Below are 25,604 nucleotides of genomic sequence, written 5' to 3'. Positions count from 1 at the left end.
GTGCTATGCAGCGTAAAGGAAACTATATGATGCAGGGAAACAGGAAAAGTATGTGCTATCCACAGTAGAGGAATCCATGACACGGCCCTCAGGGTCTTAAGTATTCACGTCTAATTCGGTCAGATACCCTGGCATAAGAATAGCCACATATTAACCACTTTCATTATTCCCTTTGGGAAGTCATGCCTTCTGCTGACCCCCATTTGGGATAACAATCGTGCCAGAAATACTCCAGTGGAGAAATGGTAGAAATCTTACAGCGGCTGGAAGGAACATTAGTCTATATGGATGACATCCTATTTCATTGAGAAAACATGGAGATCCATATAAACATCTGGAGCAGGTACTGAAAGTGATCTAGGCAGCTTGCCTCAGATTTAGCAGAGTGCGGCACATTGTAGTGGTGTGAGACCCGACCCAGAGAGAGTGACTGGGATAGAAAATTTCCCACAATTTAAAAATGTGTTGGAAATCAAGTGGTTGTTTGGAAATGTCAACTACATTGCCAAATTCACCCCAGACCTCTCTACAGCAAGACAACCACTCTACAGACTGCTGAAAGGGACAGTGGAATGGCTGTACAGCGACTTTCCAGAGACTTAAGTCTGCCTTAGCATCCGACCTGTACTCTCCTCCTTTGATAGATGGAATCTATCCAGTGCAAAGTTTTGGGGATGACATGTCCTGCACTGACGTGGCTGCACATAGAAGCCCACAGAGGACAGAGCCATTAATGCCGACTTTATTACCTTCCAGACCATGGCAAAAACTAGTGGTAGAGTTGTGTGAGTACAAGAGGTTGTCTTATCAGGTGGTGTGAGTCTACTACTTCAGGTACTTAAGAGATCCTACACCTCCCCATGCCCACTACTAGCCAGATCATAAAAAAAGCTAACAGCTATATTTACACAGTATGGTTTTCCAGAACTTCTAGTAATGCAGTAATAGACATCAGCTAGTTTCAGAGAGTTCGATCAATACAGTGAGAAATATAATTCTTTTCATGTAACATCTAATCCTCATTATGCGACAGTAAATCATGAACCTGGACAATGAAAAATGATGGACAACACCAGGTATTGTCCAAGGAGCTAATTCCACTCCAAGGTGTTATGTGGCGGACACAGCTCAAGGAAGGCAGTACACTCACAGTACGGACACACACACACACACACACACACACACACACACACACACACACACACACACATCTAAGGAAGAGGTTACTGGAGACATGCCTGAGGATTCTGGGACTTAAACAAACAACCATCATGCAGGCGCCTAGGCTGGAGCAAGATATTACAAGTACACAAGGGTTAACTGTTGGTAGCGTCCAGTGGCCATGTGTCTTTGTGTGTTACTGTCAAACGACCAATTTTGTCATTTAGTTATGAGGATGTGTTGAGGATTGACATTTACCCCATCGTTCATGTAGATGTGTCTGTCTAAAACTCTCTAGGTCTGGTGCCTGTCCTAATTTCAAATTATTCAGATTATCCTACAGTTAGCAGGTTTTGAGTTTATAGTGTGTTCAGTGACAACTCCCTGTGGTTACAACGTAATAGGTTTTATGTGACGGTTGCAGTAACATTGCCTTAATTACACAGTGATTTTATTCATTATAATAACAATGATACAATTTTTGATGGAATGTAATTTGTCTGGTCACTTTTGCTCTTTTCCACTCTCTTCATGGGATTTTTCTGTTCAGAGAGTGAAGACCTGAACCTTTCTCTGCACTTCAGGGGAACCAGCATTCATAAATCATACTCTGATTTTAAAATGGCTCCATTTATGAGTTGTTTGGTGCAGCTGCTTTGATGTGAGAGGCTTGAGCTGTTCTGAGCAGAAGCCAGACAATAACAGCTTCAGTGTCAAAGTGCAAGTGAGATAAATGACTCACGAGCATCTGCTGTTGAGTTGTCCTCCTGACTGTCTCTGGGTCAGGGACATTTCCTGTACTCTGGTCATATCAAGTGATGAGGAAAATAGGTTTCACTACTGTCTTTGATACTCTACTAACAGCAGTTCTGTCAAATAGACAGCATCATGATCCCATAGAGATCCACACTGGAAGACATTATGTAAATTACACAGGGCAGTTAGGTTTATGAAAATTATTGTAATGAAGGAAATGTTTTGGGAATAAGTAGATATTGTGAATTAGTAAATACAAAACAAAATGTCACAACTTAAGAAACTGATAACACACAAAAAAAGCAAAATACAAGTAAAAACTGTGTTCCCCCTCAAAAATTGTGATGATATGGATGTATAATAACATTGAAGCTGGGGTTGTCTCATCATCACAAAGCTTGATCGACACTACAGGTCTAACAGTGCCTATTTGGTTATTTTGCACACTACACACCATGAAGAGACGTTGGTGTACTGAAAAGTAAAGAATAATATCTGTCATAAACACTAAATCTCCTGACAAACCATTAAAATGCCTAATAGTATTCCACTTTTTTGCTGTGCACACTCTGGTGATGTGTGTGCAACATTCACTTTCAGCGCATGCGCACAGTGAAGAAAAGTCAGAAATCCACAAATCTGGGGGGAAAAAAAGCTCAAAAACAGACATATATCTTTCTATTTTTATAGAAAAGAAAATTTTATTTGATTACCCACTTTCATATGAAAACAGGAAAAATCACAAACACAAACCTTAAAGGTGACCTGTGGCGTAAACAAAGTTTTTGTTTCATTAGCATTTGCAAAGCGATTTTTTGAAACCTACGTTGTTTGCTCGCAGCCTTCTTCTCTTCTTTTGTCAGCGTATTGCTGCAAATGTATTTTGGCTCCATAGGTATCTATCCTTGCTGTTTTTGTGTCCAGTTTTGATCTACACTACAGCTTTTTTCCCATAATGAGACTCTTATGAAGCTTTAAAAGTTTTTTTTTTGTTTTTTTTTTTCAAATTAATGGCACCCAAGCTCCCAATAGCGAAACACAAAACACAGCAGCAGAGTTAATGAAATCATCTGAAATTGACTAGAATCTACAAAAGGATTTTTAGCTCGGTGATTATTCATTTCCTACTGAAATTAATATTGCGCCTTAAAGAGTTGCTTAATACCCCTTGAAAATCTTGTTTTTGCTGACCTTCAGTAGTTTAATGTCTTACCGTGTTGGAATGATACACAGGGGGTGCCTCAAATGTGCAAAGAAGTTACTTAAAGGACCAGTGTGTTGGCTTTAGTGGAATCTTTGGTTGAGGTTGCAGGTCCAGACCCTGAACACCCCTCACCTCACCTGTCCATTACCAAGCATGTTTTTTTCCTTACATGTGCTTCTAACTGTTCCAAAAAGTTTACTAACATGGTGCAACCATGAGAGTTTCATGTCAGCTGTGGGACATTTTGCTTCTGAAACCCTGCAAATGACTCCATTGGGTATTAAAATATAACAAATTCACAAAGTATGAACTTTGGAAAAGTTACCAAACCAGTAGCTTGGTAGGGTTTCCCCTTGTTAAAGGTCAGTTTCAAGAATGGAGCAGCTGCTGTAAATGTCACACACTCCAAATACCACTCAAGAGGTAATATTATTTTGGGCACACGTTGATTTTACTTCATGAAATGTTGTTTCCCAAAGTTGACAAGATGGTGTTGCAAGTCCACAGGACTTGATGTTTTGGTGATTCAATATTACAAAAAGAGTAGGTGAAAGCACAGCGTGGTGATTCACTTTGGAGTAGTGCTTATTGCAGGAGTTTTATCATGACTTATTTATCGTAACTGCAGGTTATATGACAGTACATGATGTACAGATGAGGGCCTCTAAGAGCTGTCGCTATTGGGTCATTAAGATTTTCTTTGCCACCACACCTTACAATGTACCGTTGCCTCTCAGGTCCTCATGATAGGACAGAACACCATCAGGACCGAAGCTCCAGAAGAGCTGGCAGTACAGGTTACTTTGGTAAGAGGGATGGTTGCTAGATGCTGCTCTAGAGATAGGATGGAGGAGAAACCTTTTTCCATATAGCTGTAGACTCTGGTGAAAGGCTCATACCTGGAAACTGGAGAGGACATGGTGGGGAACTTTCGGCTGGCACCTACTGGTCATAAAAGCCCTCGCCTATGAGGCTGTGAGCAGGTAAATGGTAAATGGGCTGCATTTAGCCAGTTCTAAGCACCTAAGCACTTTTCTAGTCTGCTTTGACCTCAATGCACTACATTACATTGCATTACAACACAACATAAGACTAACACATGACTAATTAACACCAACAAGACAACTGAGAAACAGGAGGGTTGTCTGTCTGGCAATAAATCCACAACCTGAAGTCACATCTGGAACTTTTGCAGTTAAATCCTAAGAATCAAGACATTGCCTAGGAAATGGGAAGACGAGTGATAGCCAGAACCCAGCACCTTGAGATTAATGATGTTATTGGCTGGCTAGCACTATCAACCCCTGAGGTTAGTAGAACACAACCGTGTGCAGCCGGAAAAGGAAGGGTTAGCAACAAACCTTGCAGACAACAAATCCTAGACCCTGGATCTCTGTCAGATGATCTGGTCATCCTCACATGGCAGGGTATAGAGTAAAGCTTCAAACTCTGACTGTATTAAAGGCATGAGCATTATGAATGCTGCTTTTCCAAGTATATGGTCTGTGACATGAGAGAAAGAATCCCAGATAATCTGGCTGCACACCCAACTGTGAAAAACATCATAGTGCACATAGGGACCAATGATATTGAGAAAGAGCAATCTGAAGTAGTGAAACCAGACTTTTCCTGATCTACTCAACACACAACAAAGACTAAAGTCTTTATCAGTGGTCCCTTATCACCAATCAGAAGAGGAGTTGAGAGATTCATCAGTTTATTTACTCTCAATATACCCTCCATGCTATGAACGTTATTGACAATCTAGGGTATGCAGAAGTCTTTTAAGGGTGGCTGGAATTTGCCTCAACAAGTTGTGAGTAAAAATGTTCTCTAACCTACAGTATTTCCTGCATCCCTTATCTGCTCCCTCCCCAAGGACAAGAGCAAAGCAGAGTCAAAAGACAAGACATAACACAATGTGCCATAAACCTTGAAGGGGAGCCACCTCATTCACATCAGCTCCCACCAGAATAGAGTAAAACATGACGGACACCAGAACCAAGAGAGCAAATATCCACCCCACATGCCAAGAATCACATGTGAGGATTCATTTTGTTCACCCACCCAGCTCTGCCTCTTCTCTAGGCACCATGTCTCCCTTCTGGAGTTCTTTGACCGGATGGAAGATCCCTGCCCACCTTTGAAACACATGTCTCAGTTACAGAAGACGAAACTGCCAAAGGAATTCTCTGATCTGTTTGAATTTTTTCATCTGTTGTAGCATGTGAAAAGGCCTGCACATAATTATGGACACTCATTGGATTTGGCTATTAGCAATGTGTTCATATTTCAAGCACTATTGTCAGGGACATAGGCCTTTCAGACCATTTTTGTGGTTTTTTTTTTTTGGATGTGTCAGTTTCTCCTGATACCCAAACCAGACCAGTTTCTGTCAAAAATGAATAAATATCATTGAGATGTTAATTTAATAGAATGAATGTATGAATGAGCACTAGTTCTCTTTTTATGAAAGCTATGTCCATGACAATAAGCTTCACATCAGGGTCTTGATAGCCGATTTGCTCTTTGATCATTTCCACTGTAAAATTTATGGCCAATGCAACTGAAAAGATTAAAAAAAAAAAAAAACGCTTACAAGAGAAAGCACTGTGGAGAAACACTCCAGCCCTTACACACAGAAAACAACAGAAAATTGGAATCAGGAAAGCTGAGTGCAAATGGAGAAAAAGTAATCTTCAGATTCACAACGACATCTCTGAAGAGAGACTTCTATTTAGAAATCTAAAAGCCTTTTTCTTGGACATCACCAAGAATATCAACAATTCTTGTGCCTTGTTTATCACTGTTGAGAAGCTAACTAAAACCCCAGTAAGTGATTCAAGTGTGTTTGCATTTTTTTTTTTTTTTTTTTTTTGGGAAACACACCACCACCACCACCACAAAAAAAATAAAATAAAATAAAAATTTAAAAAAATCCAAATGATCAAAGTGGCCCCATCCATGTCAAACAACTGAACCAGACCACTGCAGCAACCACACAGACAATTTGGCTACATTGTTAACATTCAGTGCTATCAATACAAAAACTGTGGAGGATGTTGTAAAGCAGTTTCATCCATTCACCTGCTGTTTTGACATTCTACCAACCAGCTTTTTTTTTTATTTATTTATTTTTTTTTTTTAATGTTTTCAGTTTTAGTTCTTAAGCCCTTTCTAAATGAAGGCAACCTGGATCTTTCAATACTGAATAAATACAGATCCATCTCTAATCTTCCCTTTACTGGAAAAAGAATTTGATGTTGTTTTGATTCAATTCAGCAACCTTCTAATTGTAAATGGCCTTTTGGACTTACAGTAGGTCAATCTGGCTTTAGACCACATGGCACCACTGAGTCTGCACTGTTAAATGAATTTCATCCGAATCCCTATTGAAATGAAACATCAGTTTTGGTGCTACTTTATTTTTGGGCAGTCTTTGACCATAAACATCTGACAGGCTGGACTGGATCGTCCTCAGTTGGTTCAGATAATATCTTGAAGGCAGACACTACTTTATTGTCATTGGTGATCATAAATCTGAACAGATCACCATGACATGTGGAGTCCACCGGGATTCAGTTCTTGGGCCACTATTATTTGACCTGTACATAGGTCAAATCCATACATGACAATAACATTAGCTTACTCACTCTATCAATACTTAGCAAGTAAATAGCTGAATGCAACTAAATTCACTTCAATTAAATACAGAGATGACAGAACACAAAAGACAGAAGACAAAAATCCAAGCTATTTGGTTTAATAGTAAGAAATCTTGATGAATCTTCAATAATAAATACTAGCATAATAATAAAAATGCCATAATTTTATTATCTCAAGCAAATAGCACAAATTAGAGGTCTCATGTCCAGACAAGATTTAGAGAAATTCATTCTTGCCTTCATTTGCAGCAGGGTGGACTATTGTGGGGCTCTTACCTCTGGTGTTCCCAAAAAGACCGCTGGACATCTTCAGCTCCTTCAGAATGCTGCTGCCAGTGCTTAACAAGAACATACATTGAATATAGCACAAAGTCAAATCTTGTCTTTCTGTAAGTTTAATTCATCATCGTCCCCTGGTCTATTTCTATTTCTTTTGATTTTATGTACTTTCATTTCATTTGTCAAAATCTTTAAATCTTATTTTATTCTAGTTATATCTCAAATGATTTTATTCTGTTTCATTGCTTATTGTTTTCTAATGTCACTCTAATGCTTTTTTTATATATAAATAAAAGCCTGTAAAACAGTTTGAATTGCCTCTCTGTTTGAAACATTCTGTAAATGAAGCTGCCTTTCCTTCACTTGCCTATTGTCAAAGGGCTGAGAAAAATAGTGTAAGGTCAGCTTCCCTGTGACAGACAACAAGCTGTGAGTGCTGACTCCTGAGAGCTCACAGAGTACAGAAAGTCAAGAAATTAGCTCTAACAGAGGAAACAGTGAGAGAAGGTCAGCCAGTTTTTAAAAGGTTGCTTCAGATCAGGGCCATGTTTTAAAAAATGTTCTAAGCGGGGGTTAGGTTAAAAGATAAGGTTGGAGACTCTCTCTCTCTCTCTCTCTCTCTCTCTCTCTCTCTCTCTCTCTCTATCTCTTTCTCTCTCTCTCTCTCTCTCTCTCTCTCTCTCTCTCTCTCTCTCTCTCTCTCTATATATATATATATATATATATACATTAGTGCTGTCAATCAATTAAAATATTTAATCGCAATTAATCTCATGAATGTCACAGTCAACTCGCGCAAATTAATCGCACATTTTTATCTATTCTAAATGTCCCTTGAATTATCATTTTAATACTGTTATCAACATGGAAAAGTGCACATCATTGTAAACTAGGACTCAGCCTATAGTGCAGTTAAACCATGGCTGAAACTTTCCTTTTTTAAGTTTCCTTTCAACATATTAGCATCCATACACCTCTGTCGAAAGCCATCCATTGTCGCCTGGTTTTGACAAGGACGCGGCGGAGAATTCACATTCGCCGTGTGTTTGGCCATCAAGTGGTATTTCAGACTGGATGTGCTACGGTGATAACTCAGTTCACACCAACAACACACACAGATAACTTTGGTCTTGTCAATCGACCCATCTGGCAACTTTTTGAAACTAAACTTTCCATTCAGAATCTTGTTCGTATCCATTTCGGCGTTTCGCGCTTGACATCCACACAAACCGGTAGCCTACTCTTTCACAGCTAGCGAGCAGACAAGACCAAGCACGTGCGTGGGCCGTGCCTATTGTTTTGTTTCTGGTTACATATATATATATATATATATACATATACACACACACACACACACACACACACACACACACACACAAGCATACATATATATATATATATATATATATATATATATATATATATATATATATATATATATATATATATATATATATGTATGCTTGTGTGTGTGTGTGTGTGTGTGTGTGTGTGTGTGTGTGTGTGTGTGTGTGTTTGAGTGGGATGAGGAGAACTTTGTTTTCATGCTGAGACAAAATGGAGACTGCAGCAAAATGCAAATGCCAGGAAAAGAGAAAAGATAAGTCAAATATTGTTAAGTTATTGTTGTTTTAACTATGGTAATCATATATTTTCTTGTTTATGAACATGTCAGGAATCATTCAGTTAAACCTTTTGTTAGGAAAAATAATAGCAATGTTATGAATGTTTAATAATGTCACATAATATTACGAAGTTCTAACTTGTTGTTAGGGCTATACAGCTGCCGAGTATTAGGACCCAGAGATGCAGAAACCAGAGGCAGGGATTGTATGAAACCAAGTAATAAATTTATTAACAAAACGAAGAACAGAAAACACGCTCAATGAGCGGAATGATAAACAAACAAAAGGCGCACTCAAACGGAGTGGATGAACTAAGGGAGCACCGACGAAGCGGGTATGGCACGAGGCACGCGTGGAAGCAGCAGACAGGCACTGAAAAGAAAAACACAGCACGTAAGAGGCTGGAAAAAACGAAGGACTAAATAATGACTTTTGTTAACAAGAGAGGAAGACAAAGAGACTCGTACTTATGGACCAAACAACCAGAACTCGACATGGGAATGAGGAATAATCCGGCAAAGGAGAAGAGCAGGTCCAAGCCTTAAATACTGTCCCTGATCAGGGAGAGTGAATGCAGGTGAGTCGCAGTGGGAGGAGCTGGCAGCAGGTGAGGGGCTGCCCAGCCACAGATCCAGGGGTAGACAGACAGACACACACACAGGGAAAAGGGGCGGTGTTGTGCCTCCTTCAAGCTCGGGTCCTCTACCAGAGGCCTGGGAGATTGAGGGTTGGATGTCTGCAGTAGTAATTTCTACTGGTTCCTGTTCTGGGAGGCTACTGTGGTTTGTTTTCAATTCAAGCAACCACTAGGCATTGGTGTTATGCGATGCCTCCTTCTCCCGGATACTCTTCCAGTAGAGCTCAGTTTCAGACTTTGGTGGGTCTATCTGGGTCTTCTTACTACCCTGTAAGAAGCTGTGAGTTCTGCTTGGCAGTCTCCAGAGCTTCATCTATGGACAGCTTGTTGTACCTCCTTCGCACTTCCTTCCTGATCTTTACACCTTTCTGTAGCTCATTTAGCAAGCTAACCTCCCTCTTTGTTGCCATGATCTTGCTCTCCAGTCTCCTCTTCCATGGAGGGTTCCCCTGCTCCTTCCAGCTACTGTTGTTCATCTTGTAACCTAGCATAGCCTAGCATGCGCAGGATGACTGTTGCCGCTGCATACATCAGCTGATTGGTCTCAGTGATGGTTTCGGTGGATATAGTCATCAGTGCCATGTTCACATCTTCCAGTAGAGATTCATCTGGTACTTTGTCTCTTAGACTTGGCAGGTAGGTAGTTGTGTTCCCCCAGGATTCTGTTGTCTGTTCTCTCAGGTCAGCTGCCCTTGCGTTCAGGGTGTCTGCGCTTCTTGGGGCTTGGTACCCAGTCTCGTTGTCCGAGGATGCAGATGTCATCCCTGCACTGACCTGTCATCCTGGCTCCCCCTTGCCGTAGCATTTTTGTACCGTGGATGAGGCACATTGCACCTCATCAATCTCAAATTGCAACAGAAGGTTGTTCTTATGGATATTAGAGCACTGGGTCAGAAGTTGCTTTGCAGTCTTCATGGATGTGGGGTTTCGAAGCATCCATAGGTCCCACATCCTCTTCATATGCCCTCTCTCACTGGGGTTGCTGGTGTTGTAGCATTCCAGCAGTGTGTTGTTCTCTGTCCTGCTCCATGTATGTCGTGTTCGAGTAGCCAACTTCTCATTAGGGTGTCATCTATCTATCTATCTATCTATCTATCTATCTATCTATCTATCTATCTATCTATCTATCTATCTATCTATCTATCTATCTATATGTGTGTGTGTGTGTCTATAGATAGATAGATAGATAGATAGATAGATAGATAGATAGATAGATAGATAGATAGATAGATAGATAGATAGATAGATAGATAGTGTAATGGGAATTCTTATTATTCATCTTCTCTTTACTCAATCATAGGTATTCAGGGTCTTAAAGCCAAATGAATAACCATGTCATATGATTAGGTGTGTGCGTGTGTCATAATCTGCTGACCATGTCAGAATAAACTCACAGAAAGACAACGAATGACTCTGTGCTTTTTAGTACAAAATTGCCAGAACAATAGATAGATAGATATAGTTTACTGTCAACAACTCTCATGAAAAGATTAAATCAACAATGCGCTAGTCTGCCTCTCAGTTTCAACACTTTGACTTCCTTCTCCTACCTGTGGCAGATATATCATAGGCAGCAACAGCTGCTACTACTCAGATGGGGGGGGTGCAATTATTGGAAGTTTAGTGTCAGTTGTGGAGGAACAGGCACAGGTAACTAGTAATCTGTATCCTTTTAAATATCAATAGTGATCTTCACAACACTGAACATGAGAAAGATAAATGCATTGTTTTTCTGCCTTTTTAATGCGAGTCATTGACAATAAAAACAATATGGAATATTACCAGCCTTATCCTTTAATGAGGAGATCTGACAGGAATCAATGAGGGAGCACATTTCTTTGTTGTTGTTCAGATACATGTACTGTTGAGCTGTATTTACAAGGCTCCCCAGTATTAAACTTTACTCAAAGTGATGAAATGCAAAGAAAATTCTTTCAGCATGTTGTTTTCTTGTCTTTTCTTTCTTGTTGGTGTCTTTAAACAAAAACTATTTGCAAAAGAATCTCAGCCCCTCAACACCTATTCTGTCATAGCTCACAGACTATATTGATGCCTTAGCTTTATTACAATACATAATAAGATCTAACAGCATTCTATTAAACAATTTCGCTGTGGCTGCACAGTTTATTTATTTAACTGACTGTGTATAATGCAGATTACAACACAGATCAGACTGTATGGATAAAAACAAGTGTGAAAACACTGCACAGAATTAACTAAATTGGATTTTATGATTCTTCAAGAGAAGCAGTGTGAATTTGGGATTATATTGATATGCTTGGTGTCATGCGCTGCCAAATTTGACCACAACATGGATTTTGCAATACTGTCATTGCTGTGATAAATGTTTTAGCACATGAAAAATAACGTGCTTTACTGTGGCTGTGATAGCACATACTCATAGAATTGAAGTTACATCCAACAATTACGATTGTCTATCTGATAACATGAAGATATTGGAAGTAACATTAAGAGCAACACACACCAATTAAATACCCAGTGGATTAACTTGATGGAAAAAAACATGCAGTGACACTGATAATGATAGTGGATATCAGTCCAATACTGACTCAAATGCCTGGATCTCTTCTATACAGAGGCAGCTTGTTAATTAAACACTGGCGTCAGATCTGTACTCAGTATGCACTGATACCCAAAGCTCAGGTATTGGTATTGGTATTGGTATTGGTATTGGTATTGGTATTGGTATTGGGAGTTAAAAAGCCAGATCACTTTATCCCTCAATGAAAATGCCCCCATAACAACAACTGGAAAACTTTAATCTATGTGTGTACCGATGTTAATCATTTAACTTTGGAAATTGTGGCACTGTCCAAATACATAATAATAATAATATATGTAGAAATTCCAATCCGACCTAACAACTGCAGACTCACCCAACACTTAAACTTTTCTTTCCTCCAATTACAAGGGTTTGGACACTGAGAACACTGGGCTGTGTTCGTCACCATCAGGACATTTCATCAGTTCCTTCCACACATGGCCACTGCTAGGCAACACCATGAGGATGGGTCTGGTGACAAGCAAATCTATGGACATTTGCTGTAATTTAGGTGGCAGGTTAGCCCAGTGCTTTGAGTGACTACTCTCTCAAATACACCTCAGAAGACCATACCGGGGAATCCTTGATTGAGTCTGCAGAGATACACATTCATTGGCCAGTTTATTATGCTCACCTGTAAAATTCAGCTTTTATTTTAGTCATTATTTTTAGGGGTTTTTTTACGTTGTCATGGAGGTGTTAATTTTATTTTATGTTTGAGCATTGAGGTCATAGTTGGTTGGTGTTGTACTGAGCTGCATTATATTCGCAGGTGTTTGTAATATTCTGCCACCCTCATGTATGTAAATAGAAAAGACAAAATATTCAAAGTGTCTCTTCAGCAGTGTACACGTGCTACTTTTCAGACAAAGTTGGAATCACCAGCATGAGATCTTTCTTTCATTTCTGTGACATTCACATGTGACATTCACAAGCCATGTTTTCTGGGAAATAGGTCAAATTAAAATTGTCACTGTTATTGGGAGCCATAAACATGTAGAAGTAGCTGGACAATGAGACTGTTTTGAGTGTAAGAGACAGTGAATACAATTCCACATTCCTTAGACCTGGTCCCAACACAAGGCTGTAAAGGGCTGGGACAGGAACTTCTGTCTCTTCCACTGCATTTGGACTGTCCCTTGATACACACACACACACACACACACACAAAGGGAAGACTAGTAGCTGAAAGGAAGGATGTGTGTGAATGTTGCTTAAATTAATTGTATATCCTACATAAACTCCAAATCACAACAGAAGTTGTCTCAGGACACTTTCCATATAGAGCTGGTACAGACTATACTCTTTATCTATAGAGACTCAACAATTGAGCAAGCGCTTAGCCACAGTGGAAAGGAAAAACCTCTTTTTAACATGCAGAAACCTCAAGTTAAACCAGGCTCTGGGTGGCCATCTGCCTTGACCAGTTGGATTAGAGAGAGAGTATATTATATTATTATATTATATATTTACGTATTAGTAACAGATAGTATATGTATGCAATACAGCACTATGGATGTAATAATAATGGAAGTATGATTAATCATAGTAGCAGTTGCATTGGATGTCAGGCAGTGCCATAGCAGGAGACATAGCTATGATCCACAATCCAGGTTCAACCACTATCCATGGGAACCTGCAAGACGAGAAAGCACAAATACTCTGGGGAAGGAACTCAGTAACATGCCTTAGGAGGACATGAAAGCGTGGAGGTGTAGAGGGAGGAAAGAACAGAGGAGTTTGGTGTATCATTGGAAGTGCCCCAACAGTCTAATCCCATAGCAGCATAACTAGGGGTTGGCCCAAAGCAAGCCTGAATGTACACTATTTACATATTTGCTACAGTGTGGATTATTGTTGGTGGGCTATGGTATTTGCACTCCATTACTCTTTAAAATACACAATGTTGGCATGTTTCTGTGAAGCATAAACACATATATACATAAGCTAATGCAGTCTAAAAGTCCTGCAATAAATCCTCACTTCATGAAGGTTATGATGTTCAGTTTCTGTTGTTTAGAGCCATTGATTCAACTCTGCAATTATTTTGGAGGATACAGAGTGCTTTCTTCTGACAATTGCATACTTTGTTGCTCTTTGGATCTTTTGTAGATAATTGGCTCATCAACATCAGCCTCCCATGGTTTCACATGTCAGCACTTTAACAGAAAAATAAGTGAAGTAATTATCTATCTGCAGTTATACTTTCTACAATCTGTGACCATCTGCAGTTATGATGCTGATCTTATCACCGGTCACTGATGCAATGTCTGACAAACCATGTGTGTAATGACTGAATTAACCAAGGAACAGCATTGCTAGATACAGGCTAGCTATGTTAACTAGTTGGCTAGTTGCCAACTAGTTGGCAAATTATTACTGGGAGAAACACTTTCTTCGTTAACAAATGGTTGGTTTTATTTGTCAAGGCTTGGAGATACCTGTCCCTAAGATTTCTACCTCCACAGAGGAAGTGAATGAAGCTCACAGCTTTGAAACATGACATTGAAACAATCATACTCAACAGTTTTTTCTTTATTTCTTCAGTGGAAAGCAATAAAAACACTCTCCAGTGAGATTTTGCAGAGTAACAGGGACACTCATTCTGGAAAGACATATTGATGCTGAATTCTTTAAATCTAATTTTCAATGTTGTCAAGTTTTATTCAGAAACAGATGAACATTGAAAAAAGTATAGAATTTCAGTGGTGTAGCTTTTGATTACAAACATGTATTGGATTCTTATAATTCTTATAAGTCACTGCCACTGTTTTGGTCTGTTGATTTGAATTTGCTTGTTAATGTACAGTGTCTTCAGTAAAGCTCAAAGGAAAGTTTTCAAACATCTTGTCTTTCAGTTTATTGTCACATCAGGAAAAGAACGGCAGAAAATCCCCACAATTAAAAAGTTGGAGTATAAAGTAGCAAAATATGAAAATAATCAAGAGAAGTATGAGTACCTCAGAATAGTACTTAAAAGAACTAAAGTAAAGTAAATTCACTCCCACCAAATTTATTCCCACCACCCGTAATGAAAGACTCTGATCAGCTCACTTATGTGCAGGTCCAAATGGGCCATGAATTTCTCTTCAAGGGCAACAACCATGAGCCTCAGGAACTCTGCACACATCTGAAATGAAAACTAAAGTAAGTATGCGGTATTCTGAACAACTGGATGTACTACAGAGCACAGTCTAAGTTAACACAAAAGTGTATTACCTGTGAATAAAACAATAAAACAAATATGGAAATAAATATGGAATATAACATCTTATTGTAACACATCGTAATACTTTACCCCCACCAAACATTACCCATGCATCAGTGTCCCCTGTAACTTAACTTTTCAACCAGTTTAAAACTGGTGACAGTTAAACTTTTGCCAAAACAGGAGTTTTCCATGAGTTGTGACACTGGGCACAACGGCTACATGGATAATTCCAATCTACTAAAAGAGTCTCTTTGGACCTGCCTTAATGTTGGTGTCGATGCATGAGACAGTAATTTTTCTATTTTTTGACATCTATTTGTAAAAGATCTGAGCAGCATTTAGAAAAAGAAACATGGTATGCCTAATTAAAACACTGTAAAGAGTAGCCTTTCTCACACTGCAGTAGCTTTATCAATAACTTCCTCATTAGAGTGGTATGGGCATCTGAGCCTATAGAACTGACTCTTGGGTCGACCATATTTCAGAGCTCTGGGATGAGCACCACTGGCTAAGAGGAATGTATTCCTGTCCATCTCTTTTTGATATAAGGTAGTGATGAGGCAACTGTTGCATAATTCAATCCACATTTTCAACTGAAAACTTGGGTCAGGAATCATACTATTGAGGAGATTAACAAAATCATCGACTCATAGCTAGTCCCTTGGAAAATGCAGAAGATATTTTTTAGGTCAGTGTTTCTCAATTCCGGTCCTCGGGCCCCCCTGCCCTGCATGTTTTAGATGTCATCAAGCTCTGCAGTGGCTTGATAACGAGCCACTCATTTGAATCAGGTGTGGTGGAGGAGGGAAACATCTAAAACATGCAGGGGGGGCCTGTGGACCGGAATTGAGAAACACTGTTCTAGGTGCATCATTTGAGGGTTTCTGTTAGTGTTAAAGACCACTATATTCAAAATGACCCACAAATAAATGAGCATATTCTGGAACAAAAATAGAGCCCATCAATGTTCTTCTGCATTGTAGGAAGAAAGCTCCAACGAAGGACAAGTAGTTCAGTTTAAGGACCGAAGCAGCCAGCTCACAAATAAGCACACAGGGTGGAAGTGCTTCCTCAGTGAGGTCTTCTCGATAATACTCAAGAGCCTAGGGATGGGAATTGATAAGAATTTAACAATTCCGATTCCATTATCGATTTTGCTTATCGATCCGATTCCTTATCGATTCTCTTATTGATTCTCATTGGGTGAGGAAATAAAAGAGTACAAATGGGTTTGTTTGCGTTAACTATCTTTTAGATTTTCATCTCTGCACAGAAAATACAACATATACAGTATGCACAAATGATGTGTGACGTAACCAGAACTCAGAACAAACCTAAAAAGTAGGTGAGCTACTTCTCAGAGTAGGAATGAATGAAGCAGAACTACTCTGGTTAAAATAACAACATGCAACTCTGACAGAACTCAAATTTCTGATTTTCATTTGAACAGATATGCCATGTAAAATGCAACGAATGAACCTACTGAAATTCAGGGGCATCTACAGTGACAAAAGGGTGTAAACCTTTCTCCACAAATCTAGTGAGCGCTCTGTGACATTCCTTTATCCTCGTCTCGGTCATTTTACTCTTCCCTGCCTCAGTGAAAGGAGTGGTTAGAGGTGCGTGAGACCTGCCGGAGCCCGCTGCAGCCTCTGAGCCAGCCTGACACTGGCAGATGGAAGGACATGGAGATGATTCATATGGTGAAAGCAGTTTACAGTGAAATGGCGCTAACCTTAACACAACAGACACGGCTTGTAAGAGTTCAACATTACCTTTGGCACTAATAACAGCTGACGCCCTGGTGTTTGCTCTGCCGCTGAATTCACAAGCATCGCTAAGTAGCGTATCAAACACGTGACATTCCTGCAAATGAATTGCATGCTGTGTGGACAAATGTTTTAGCATGTTGGCGGTATTATCTAAACCAAAACAATGCAACATGCATGACGTTCTCGCGCATGTGCAAGACAGGCAGAATCGATAAGCAGAATCGTTAACCAGGCAGGCAAATGATTCCAAGGAATTGACCTACTGTACTGGGAGCCGGTTCTCAAAAAAGAACCGGTTCTCGATTCCCATCCCTACAAGAGCCTCAGGGCCTTGTGGGAGATATTAGTGTAGAGCTTTTCCATGTCTAAGACGGCCACAGTGATATCATTAGGCAACTGCTTTAATGTTGATATGCTGTTGAATAAAACAGTAGAGTCCTTAATATTTGATGGAAGCATCTGAACATACGGTTTAAGAAAATGATCAAGATAATTAGATAATGCACAAGAAGAGAATCATTGCTGTCACCCTTTTGGCCTCACCAAAGAATATAGAAGAGTTAGAGAATGTTTATAATTCAGATGACAATATTCATTCTTAGATATCCAGTTCACTTCAACAGCTCGGCCTGTGGCCTGTGACACCTTCTTGAGGAAATCAAAGCATCATTTTCATCTCACATGTTCTGAATGCCTATAGCACCACCCTTGGTAGCAAGCTTGACAATAATCTTCTCTTCTTTTGAAAGATTTTTGTAGCCAAATTTTGATCTTGACTGAAATCAGAGAGAGATTGACAGGGGTTTTCTTTCAGTAAGTGAAGGGTTTCTTGCTCAACTATTCTGCAGAAAGTGTGGACAGAGGGATTTGAGGTATAAGGCATAGATGTGCTTTTAGGCTTAAATACAGGTTTACCAGACCTTTGTATATCAGAGTTGTCAAACATATGTTTCAGTTTAATCTTTCTAAAGAAGCATAATAAATCTGCCTCACCTCAGAAGAGTTTGTCTTACATGTAGGGACAAAGCTTAAGCCTTTGGTTAGAGCAGAAAGTTGATGGGCAGTGAGTACCTTATCGGAGAGGTTAATCTCAGGATTCAGCCCAGTCAGCGGGTGAAGGCTTGTTCTTGTGGTCTGGGTTTCATCTTCCCCCTCCTCATTTTCTTCCACTGGCAATTTTTTGAATAGTGATTTCCGCCTGCTGGGTGTGGGTAGTAGCTAGAATCAGAGTGGATTGGGAACTCTGATGGTGGTGGTTGTATTTGACTGGTTATTGTGGTGGCTTGTGGTGGATGGGTGGTAAGGGTATCTTCCTGGACTCACTTCCTGTGAATGTAGTCCAGGGTGTCTTGCTTGTATTTCTTCATTTTTGTTGCCATCAGATTATCTTCATATGACTGAAGTGTTAGTTTATTAGAATCAATGACATTAGCATAATCATTACAGAGCATCTCTTTCAGAAGTGCTTCATGAGTTGCAATGTCTTTCAGTGCATCCTCCTTTTTCCGAGAGACTCCTTCAATAATAAACAGCATGAGATCCATGGATCATTTATTCAGTATTTTGCACCACTTCTTGTTTTAGTCCTTTTTGTTTCCCAATGGTCGGAGCATTTGGGATGCAGAGTCCCTGTGCGATGCATTTGCTGTGCCAATACTCACTCAAGGCGCAGCCATGCAGTTTGAGACATGTCTCTTTCTTTTCGAGCCAGATTAACTTTGTTTTCATTTCCTTGGATGAGGAAGGGTATGACCAATGGTCCACCTGGCTACACCTTCACTAAGGTGCTGGAAGCATCAATGAGTCCAAACTGATTTCTGTACACTTAATATGACACACTTAGTATTTCACTGTAATTTGAGCTTTCAGTCTATTAGACCTTCCTCAGTGCATACATGAGTCAACAATGGACAGACAGTCTCAAATAACCAATGCCAGCTGGCAGTATGTAAACCTGTGCACACCCTGGTGGTAGAAGTTACACCTCCTGGTGACTGCAGTTTTTGAATGCTGAATAGAGTACTGTGAGGCATACAAATGGAAGCCGTACTTGTAATACGACACAAAAGGGGGCTGGCACAAAACAAGAGGCAATCTACCATTTCATCATACCATACCATTTCATTACATAGTAAATAGGTCTTTTAAATAGAGGTTTTTAAATTGATGGAATCCATAAAAATACAAAATAGTCACCAAAACAAAGATCTACATAAGGCTATTTTAACAAATGAAGTTAATTTAATAACAATTCAAATATGTCTTCATTAGTACTAGTTGTAGAAGCACCATAGTGTTATTCGGACTGATTTGCCATTCATTGTCAATGCATTATGAGCTGATTCATTGAAGTACTAATTATATGAATAACTGCAAAAATCAGATCCAGGCAGTGAGTCAGAAGTCTGGAACCCAACTATCCAGGTTATTGCCGTAACAAAATCATGCTGTGTTCATATTTCAGACCACTCTCATTACCACTCCACGGCAGCATGGACTGCTTCTCTCTTTCAGCCATAGTCAAGCCAGGAATCACTCCCAGAATGATCACGGTGTGACAGTGTAATTTCCATGGTGAAAATAACATGGATTTCATCACAATGCAGACAGATAGTGTGTAATTACCAGGACTAAATGCAGTAGAGAATAGTCAGTCTGTCCATAATGGTCATTATGTTAGTTGGGTAGTAGATTATAGGGTAGATGACAAGTACCAGATCATTTAAAGGCTTCATTTGAAACGTGTCATATTGAAAAGGCAGATCACAGACAATCTGACAACTCTGTCTTTGGTCATGAGTTGTTTTCAGTTTAGTGTTCTGGTTTAATTGTATTTGCGTATGTGGCAGTGATCTAAAGCACAACTGCTATTTGCATTCATAGCACAGGGGTCAAAATGCAAAACACAGGCTGTCGGGATTAGCATATTTACCAGGCTGCATTTTTTCAAAAACGTTTCATGAAACTGCGACAAGAGCATTCAGCAGAGTTCAGGACAATAGCAGAGTAATAGAATAAATAATAGATTACTCAAAGTTGACTTTTAAACTGGGCTAACCATTCAAAACATACAGAGCAGACACAAGGCTGACAGGTTTGCATTATTCATGGTCCACGCACACACATGCTGCTGCAAAGCCTCAGAAACACAGATGAAGAGAAGCTGGGTTGGATGTTTTTGTAAGAAGTGGAAATGTTTGAAGAATGATTTATGTGAATGAGAAGCAGCTAGCATGTCACTAATTTTTAATGGAGGGTGTCACGTTAGTGTCATGTCTTCATGTCTTTTGGGGCACTTGTGACTGATGGTCTGAATTCAGATGACCGCTTCTTTGAACTAAACAACAACATGAATTACTATAAAAATTGATACTGACAGCATCTGTTTAGGTGTAGAAAATTCTCTGCTTGATGTTGATCTACTGCAAGATAAAGGGAAGTCAACCTTATTGTTAAAAAAACAAGAAAATCTACATCAATATCTACGATGGGCAGAAAACACTAAGAGAACTGGCAACAGACAAATGCAATGAACTAAGTAAATAGCACTCTTAATGTAGCAGAACAGACTAAAGTAAAAGCAGTTTGGTGTGGCTCTCTCAGCTATCAGGACCTGGGACAACAAGATATATAGGGAGCTTACCAGGTGATGCAAATGATAACCCTGATCAGTCAAAGCAACTGGTTCTCAGTCTTTGCAAATGAGATTCCTGCATGTTGGTGTGAATGCCAGGGAACTCCCAGGACAGCCCCAGATTCAGCACCCTGGACAGTGTTCATGAAGATCTCTCAGAGCATTCTGGGTGCTGATTGCTTTTTTGTGTTTCACTTTGAATGATTTATCAAGACTCACTGTACACAAAATCATGCAATAATACACAAGTAGTGTAATTACTATAAAATCTCTAGAATTACAGTTCTCTATTATAAAATGTGCTGTCTATGAAGGGAAAATGTGTAGCTGATGATGTGCACATAGCTCTGTGATAACTCCAAATGTATTGCTCTCATTTTTCTCCAAATTAAATGGGGTTCCCAGAATTAAACAACAAAATACAGGTGCAAAAATAACTTGGTTAATGTACATAATGTAAACTATGTTGTATTTGGGCATTTCCTGTGGAGATCTGCAGTCTCCCCTCCCTTTTCCCCTCTGCACTCTGTTGTGTCCTCTTCCTGGTGTCTCCTGTCTGTCTAGTCTGTGTCTGTGTTGCTGCAGGGCGTGGTAGGCAGGTTGGGACTGGCCTCCTGAACACATCTGCACGCAACCATCAATTAAGACCCACCTGCTCAGTATATAAGCACCCAGATTCCAACCAGTTTTCGTCATACTGTCTGCCTCGCTGTGTGGTAACGACCAGACCAGAAACTCATGCTAGTACCCTGTCAGATTTTGTCTTGTTTCTTTAATATTCCTTATCAGTTGTGTTTTCTCTGTTGTGCCAAGGTGCCTAGCCCACACCTGCTTTGTCTGTGCCCTGCTGGCCTGCTCTCACAAAAGAGCTTGGACCTGTCTACCTACTCACCAAGGGACTGGATCTGTCTACCCTTCAGCTCAGTATAAGGACTTGGCTCATTACCTTTTTTTTCTCATTAAACCACTTAAACTATTTTCCCACCTCCTGCCTCGTTTGTCCAAGCCTTTGTGTCCTGTAAATTCAACCGAAACATAACATTTCCTGAAGGACAGGAGACAGTCTTGTTTATTGACAACCTTGGGAGCAGGCTGGGAACATTTAATCGAATCTGAAAAGTCAACACTTTTCCAAAGCTTTCAACTGCATCTCATGGTCTTTACCAGTAAATGGAGAAGGCGTCATCGCTCAGCTGTCCACACTTAAATCATGTCATGACACTTGGACTTTTTTTTTTTTTTAGTCATGGCTAAAAATATAGGATGTTATTTTCCTGTGTAAACATTACTGGTGTACACAGACATTTATCACCATTAGAAGAGGCCATTTCAATTTAGTTGGAAGATTGGGCTTTAAGTTCAGATAATGAGCTTCTGTATTTCATGGTTTATTCGAGTTAGTTATGGAGTCATTCCTCCTCGGTGCCTTGAGAGAAAGAGTTATCCCAGGAGAGAAACAAATCAAAAATGCAAGAGCCTAAAGAAGCAAGGTCTACACCTCACAGCCTCAGATTATGAGATAATTAATTGTACCATCCAATTCATTGCTACAGCATAGAAAATGTTCTGATAGCTTGTGAAATAAAAAAAACTATATTTTTGTGATCATAAGGCACGATGTGTTGTTTTGAGACATAGCGATAATTAAGTTTCCATCTTGAGACAAGTATAAAAAAATAAATGTGTAAAATAACAGGAGTGAAAAAATAAATCCTTAACCACACCTTTTAATTGGGGAGGCATTTGCTTTTAACAACATAAACAATGCCAACAGATTTTCTTTAAAGGCAAAGACAGTTTGGGGAATAGGCTTATTCACTTTCCTGCCTAGAGCTAGAAAAATAGATTGACAGCACTTTCATGTCTACATGAAAAATATGAAGGTAAAATCAGCCACTGGCTAACTTAGCTTAGCACAAAGACTGGAAACAGGAAACAGGTTAAGCAGCTGGCTCTGTTCAAAGGTAACACAGTCCGCCCACCAGCACCTCTAAAGCGCTTTAGAGGTGGTCAAGACCAGTTGCCCGGCAACCAGCGGAGACCACAGGAAGATGCTTGTCCTGACCAATAAATCCCTTTATGACTGGTTTGTCATCTTTTGTCATTGGTAAAGTTTTGAGTCGCAACACGAAAACCTCAACCCACACTGTCTGCTAAATCATCCCATCCTGTTTCTGAAAGTCTGTCACTGTTGCAAATGTGGCTCCGCACAATCTTGTCTGATGTCTCCTACCAGGATGGATTGAACAGGTGCCTGAAAAACTTTCCCCAGCCAATTTATTCTCCCAGACATCTGCTCATCGGTGTAGCAGTGCCAGCTTCTTCCAAGACGCTTTCGCACATGAACAGAGCAGCTTGAATTTAGCCTGACAGCGTTCACAAATCCAGGTCACAGAGGACACTGGAAAGGAGAGCTGTGCTGGAGTAACGGACGAGATAAACTGGGTGAGATTAATCCCTTAAAAAATGATTTGCTCTATATTCAAATTCATCTCTTTTCTTTATAATCAAATTAGACACTTCATGACAGACATCACTCTGTATCTACCTGTTACAGGGCGTCATTGAAGCTGAATGGTACTCATACAGACAAATGCCAAACATTGACTCAAACATTACCACATATGGACATTTCCCAGACAGATTTCCATGTCATTATTTGTTATGAAGATGTTTTAGATTTCATATATTTTGACCAGAATTATTCTAGTCTGGCTGGCCAGTTCCCCAATGTATTCAGCTAAAATCTGGTGGTTCTGTCTGGCCATGTAGGCATGCACACATTGTCCTCACTTGGAATAGTGGAGAGTCTCTCCATATGACCAGCATGCACTGTCAGCTCAGGAGACTCCTCTAACAAAGTTACAATGTGTAGCCGTACAGTATGAGCTAAGTGTAGTAGGAGGGTGCAGCAGGCCCCTTGGTGTGCAAACACTGATAAATATTGATGATGGAAGGCAGGCCTGTTGACATAGCAAGTGGCTGTGACACAGTTACAGCTGGCAGTGAGCTGGGGAGAGCTGCACTCTTGGCACTCATCATTCTCACTGAATGCTGGGAGTGCTGAGCTGTGCAACAAACCTCTCTATTAGATCACAGTAACACATAATGAAATCAATCTCTATTTGTGCCAGCAATGTAGGCATTTTCTATACATGTAATGCATTTTGAAATGTATGTCTGCATAAAATGTGATCCCTTCAACTTTGTCTTATATTAAAAGGCTGGCGAAACATATTTAGTGCTTTAATCAACAGAAGAAAAAAGAGGAGAAAGGCTTGGAATTGAATTATTGTTTTGTATGTTTTGAACCAGTCATTTAATCCAGCTATTTGAACCCCATAAATTTCAAACAAAATGATTTTAAAAGAATGAATGGGAGTATAAACAGTTTATACTGAACCTGATAATCCGTCGGATTTGGCATTTCAGTCCACCTCAATGATGCACCGAACAAATCAGACATGTGGGCGTCAATTTGGAGGCTTGGAATCAGTTTTGTTCAACCTGGACTGGATGGGCAGATGTGTTCCAACTCACCTTTTTTTTTTTTTTTCATTCATACTTGGTGCTGACATTAGAGGTGTAAGCAGTCTTCTGTGCATGATCCCTGAACACACAACATAGAAATAATTAACACAAAGACAAAAAGGATTAAAAGGTAATACTAGCAGTTAACCCCAAAAGAACAACTACACAATCACTCTGATATAACCACTGCATGGCAGATGATCTCTGCAATATCCAAGTTTAATTAAACACTGAAAAGAGAAAAACAAAGCGTCAGCCCATGAAACTGTTGTTGATATGCACAGTTGTACAACGACACTTAACAAAATGTTTAATTTGAAATGGTTGAGTTCAGCTGCAGGAGGATAAAACACACAATCACTCCATTAACAGCTTGTAATGGTCTTCAAAAGACAATTGCAGTCAGTAACCAACCACAGATGTTCAAAATCTTATCTCATAATAATCAATTAACCCTTATTAGTGACAGACTATCATTTCCCACGAAAGCACTGACTTAAAGGGTTATTACTGCTGCAGCACCTGCAGTGCACACCTCACCGTGCATCAGGAGTGTTCCACCCCGCAGAAACCCAGTCAAGCAGGGCTTACCATGTCAGTATGTCAGCTTTATTTCCATAATGTCGAGTTCCACAAAGCATCTTGAGCTAAGTTACCATGGAAACCAATCCTTCCAGACCTTTCTGGTTCAGTTCTCAGAGTAACCTGCAAGTCAAGCTTATCTGTTACTGCACTTCCTCCACATTACTTTATTTGCAACTATTTTACTTTGGAAAAATATATCTCGGATGAACCATCATACTGTTGAGATTACATTTAACTCCAGTATATGATGCCCAGGCTTAAATCAATAGAAGGTTTGTGCACTTTTTAGTTACAGTGAATTTATTTAAAAATGCTACAAAAATATATTACTAGTAATCCCTGTCTACAAAAACATGACTGTCAATGCACAAATCTGGGTTTCAGTCAAATACATTCTATATATCCAGAAAATAACAGCATTTTAAAGGAAGCACAAGGCCATAGCTGAGAAAATGATAAGGTAATCATGTTATCCACAGGATAATTGTGTCACTCGAGCAACATATCTGCAAAGAGGTACAACTGAAACTTTCCAGAATTTAGTACAGAGCTGCTCAAGTCAAGCATGCAATAATTAAATGACAAGATTATTGTTATTGAAAGATGTTTACTGATAAGGAAAACACATGTGTTCATACAGGACAGTGGAGTCCTGTTGTTCCATGTGTGATCCAGCTCGGCATCAGCGACCCTGCAGATGCAGCCTCATCCACTCGAGGGAACAGCTTGTTTACAAAAGCACTGCCTCTCTGTGCCTTTGGTGTTGTTACGCTGAGATTCGATTTTTTATTGTTCAAAGAGGTCTGTTATTGCCATCAGGGTTTATATCTCATCACAGAAAGACATCAAAGGGAGATGAAGCATTCTTGTGATTCTTCAGAGGGTGCCTTGGAGGAAACCAGCTCCATCTCTTGGGTAAGAGGGACTCCTGAAGTTCCCCTTCCTGTATAGGCCAGTTGTTTTTTTTTTCTTTGCCTGTTT

This window comes from Chaetodon trifascialis, chromosome 12 (genome assembly GCF_039877785.1).
Source record: "Chaetodon trifascialis isolate fChaTrf1 chromosome 12, fChaTrf1.hap1, whole genome shotgun sequence".
NCBI classification, from domain to species: Eukaryota; Metazoa; Chordata; class Actinopteri; order Chaetodontiformes; family Chaetodontidae; genus Chaetodon; species Chaetodon trifascialis.
This window is presented reverse-complemented; position numbering follows the sequence as displayed.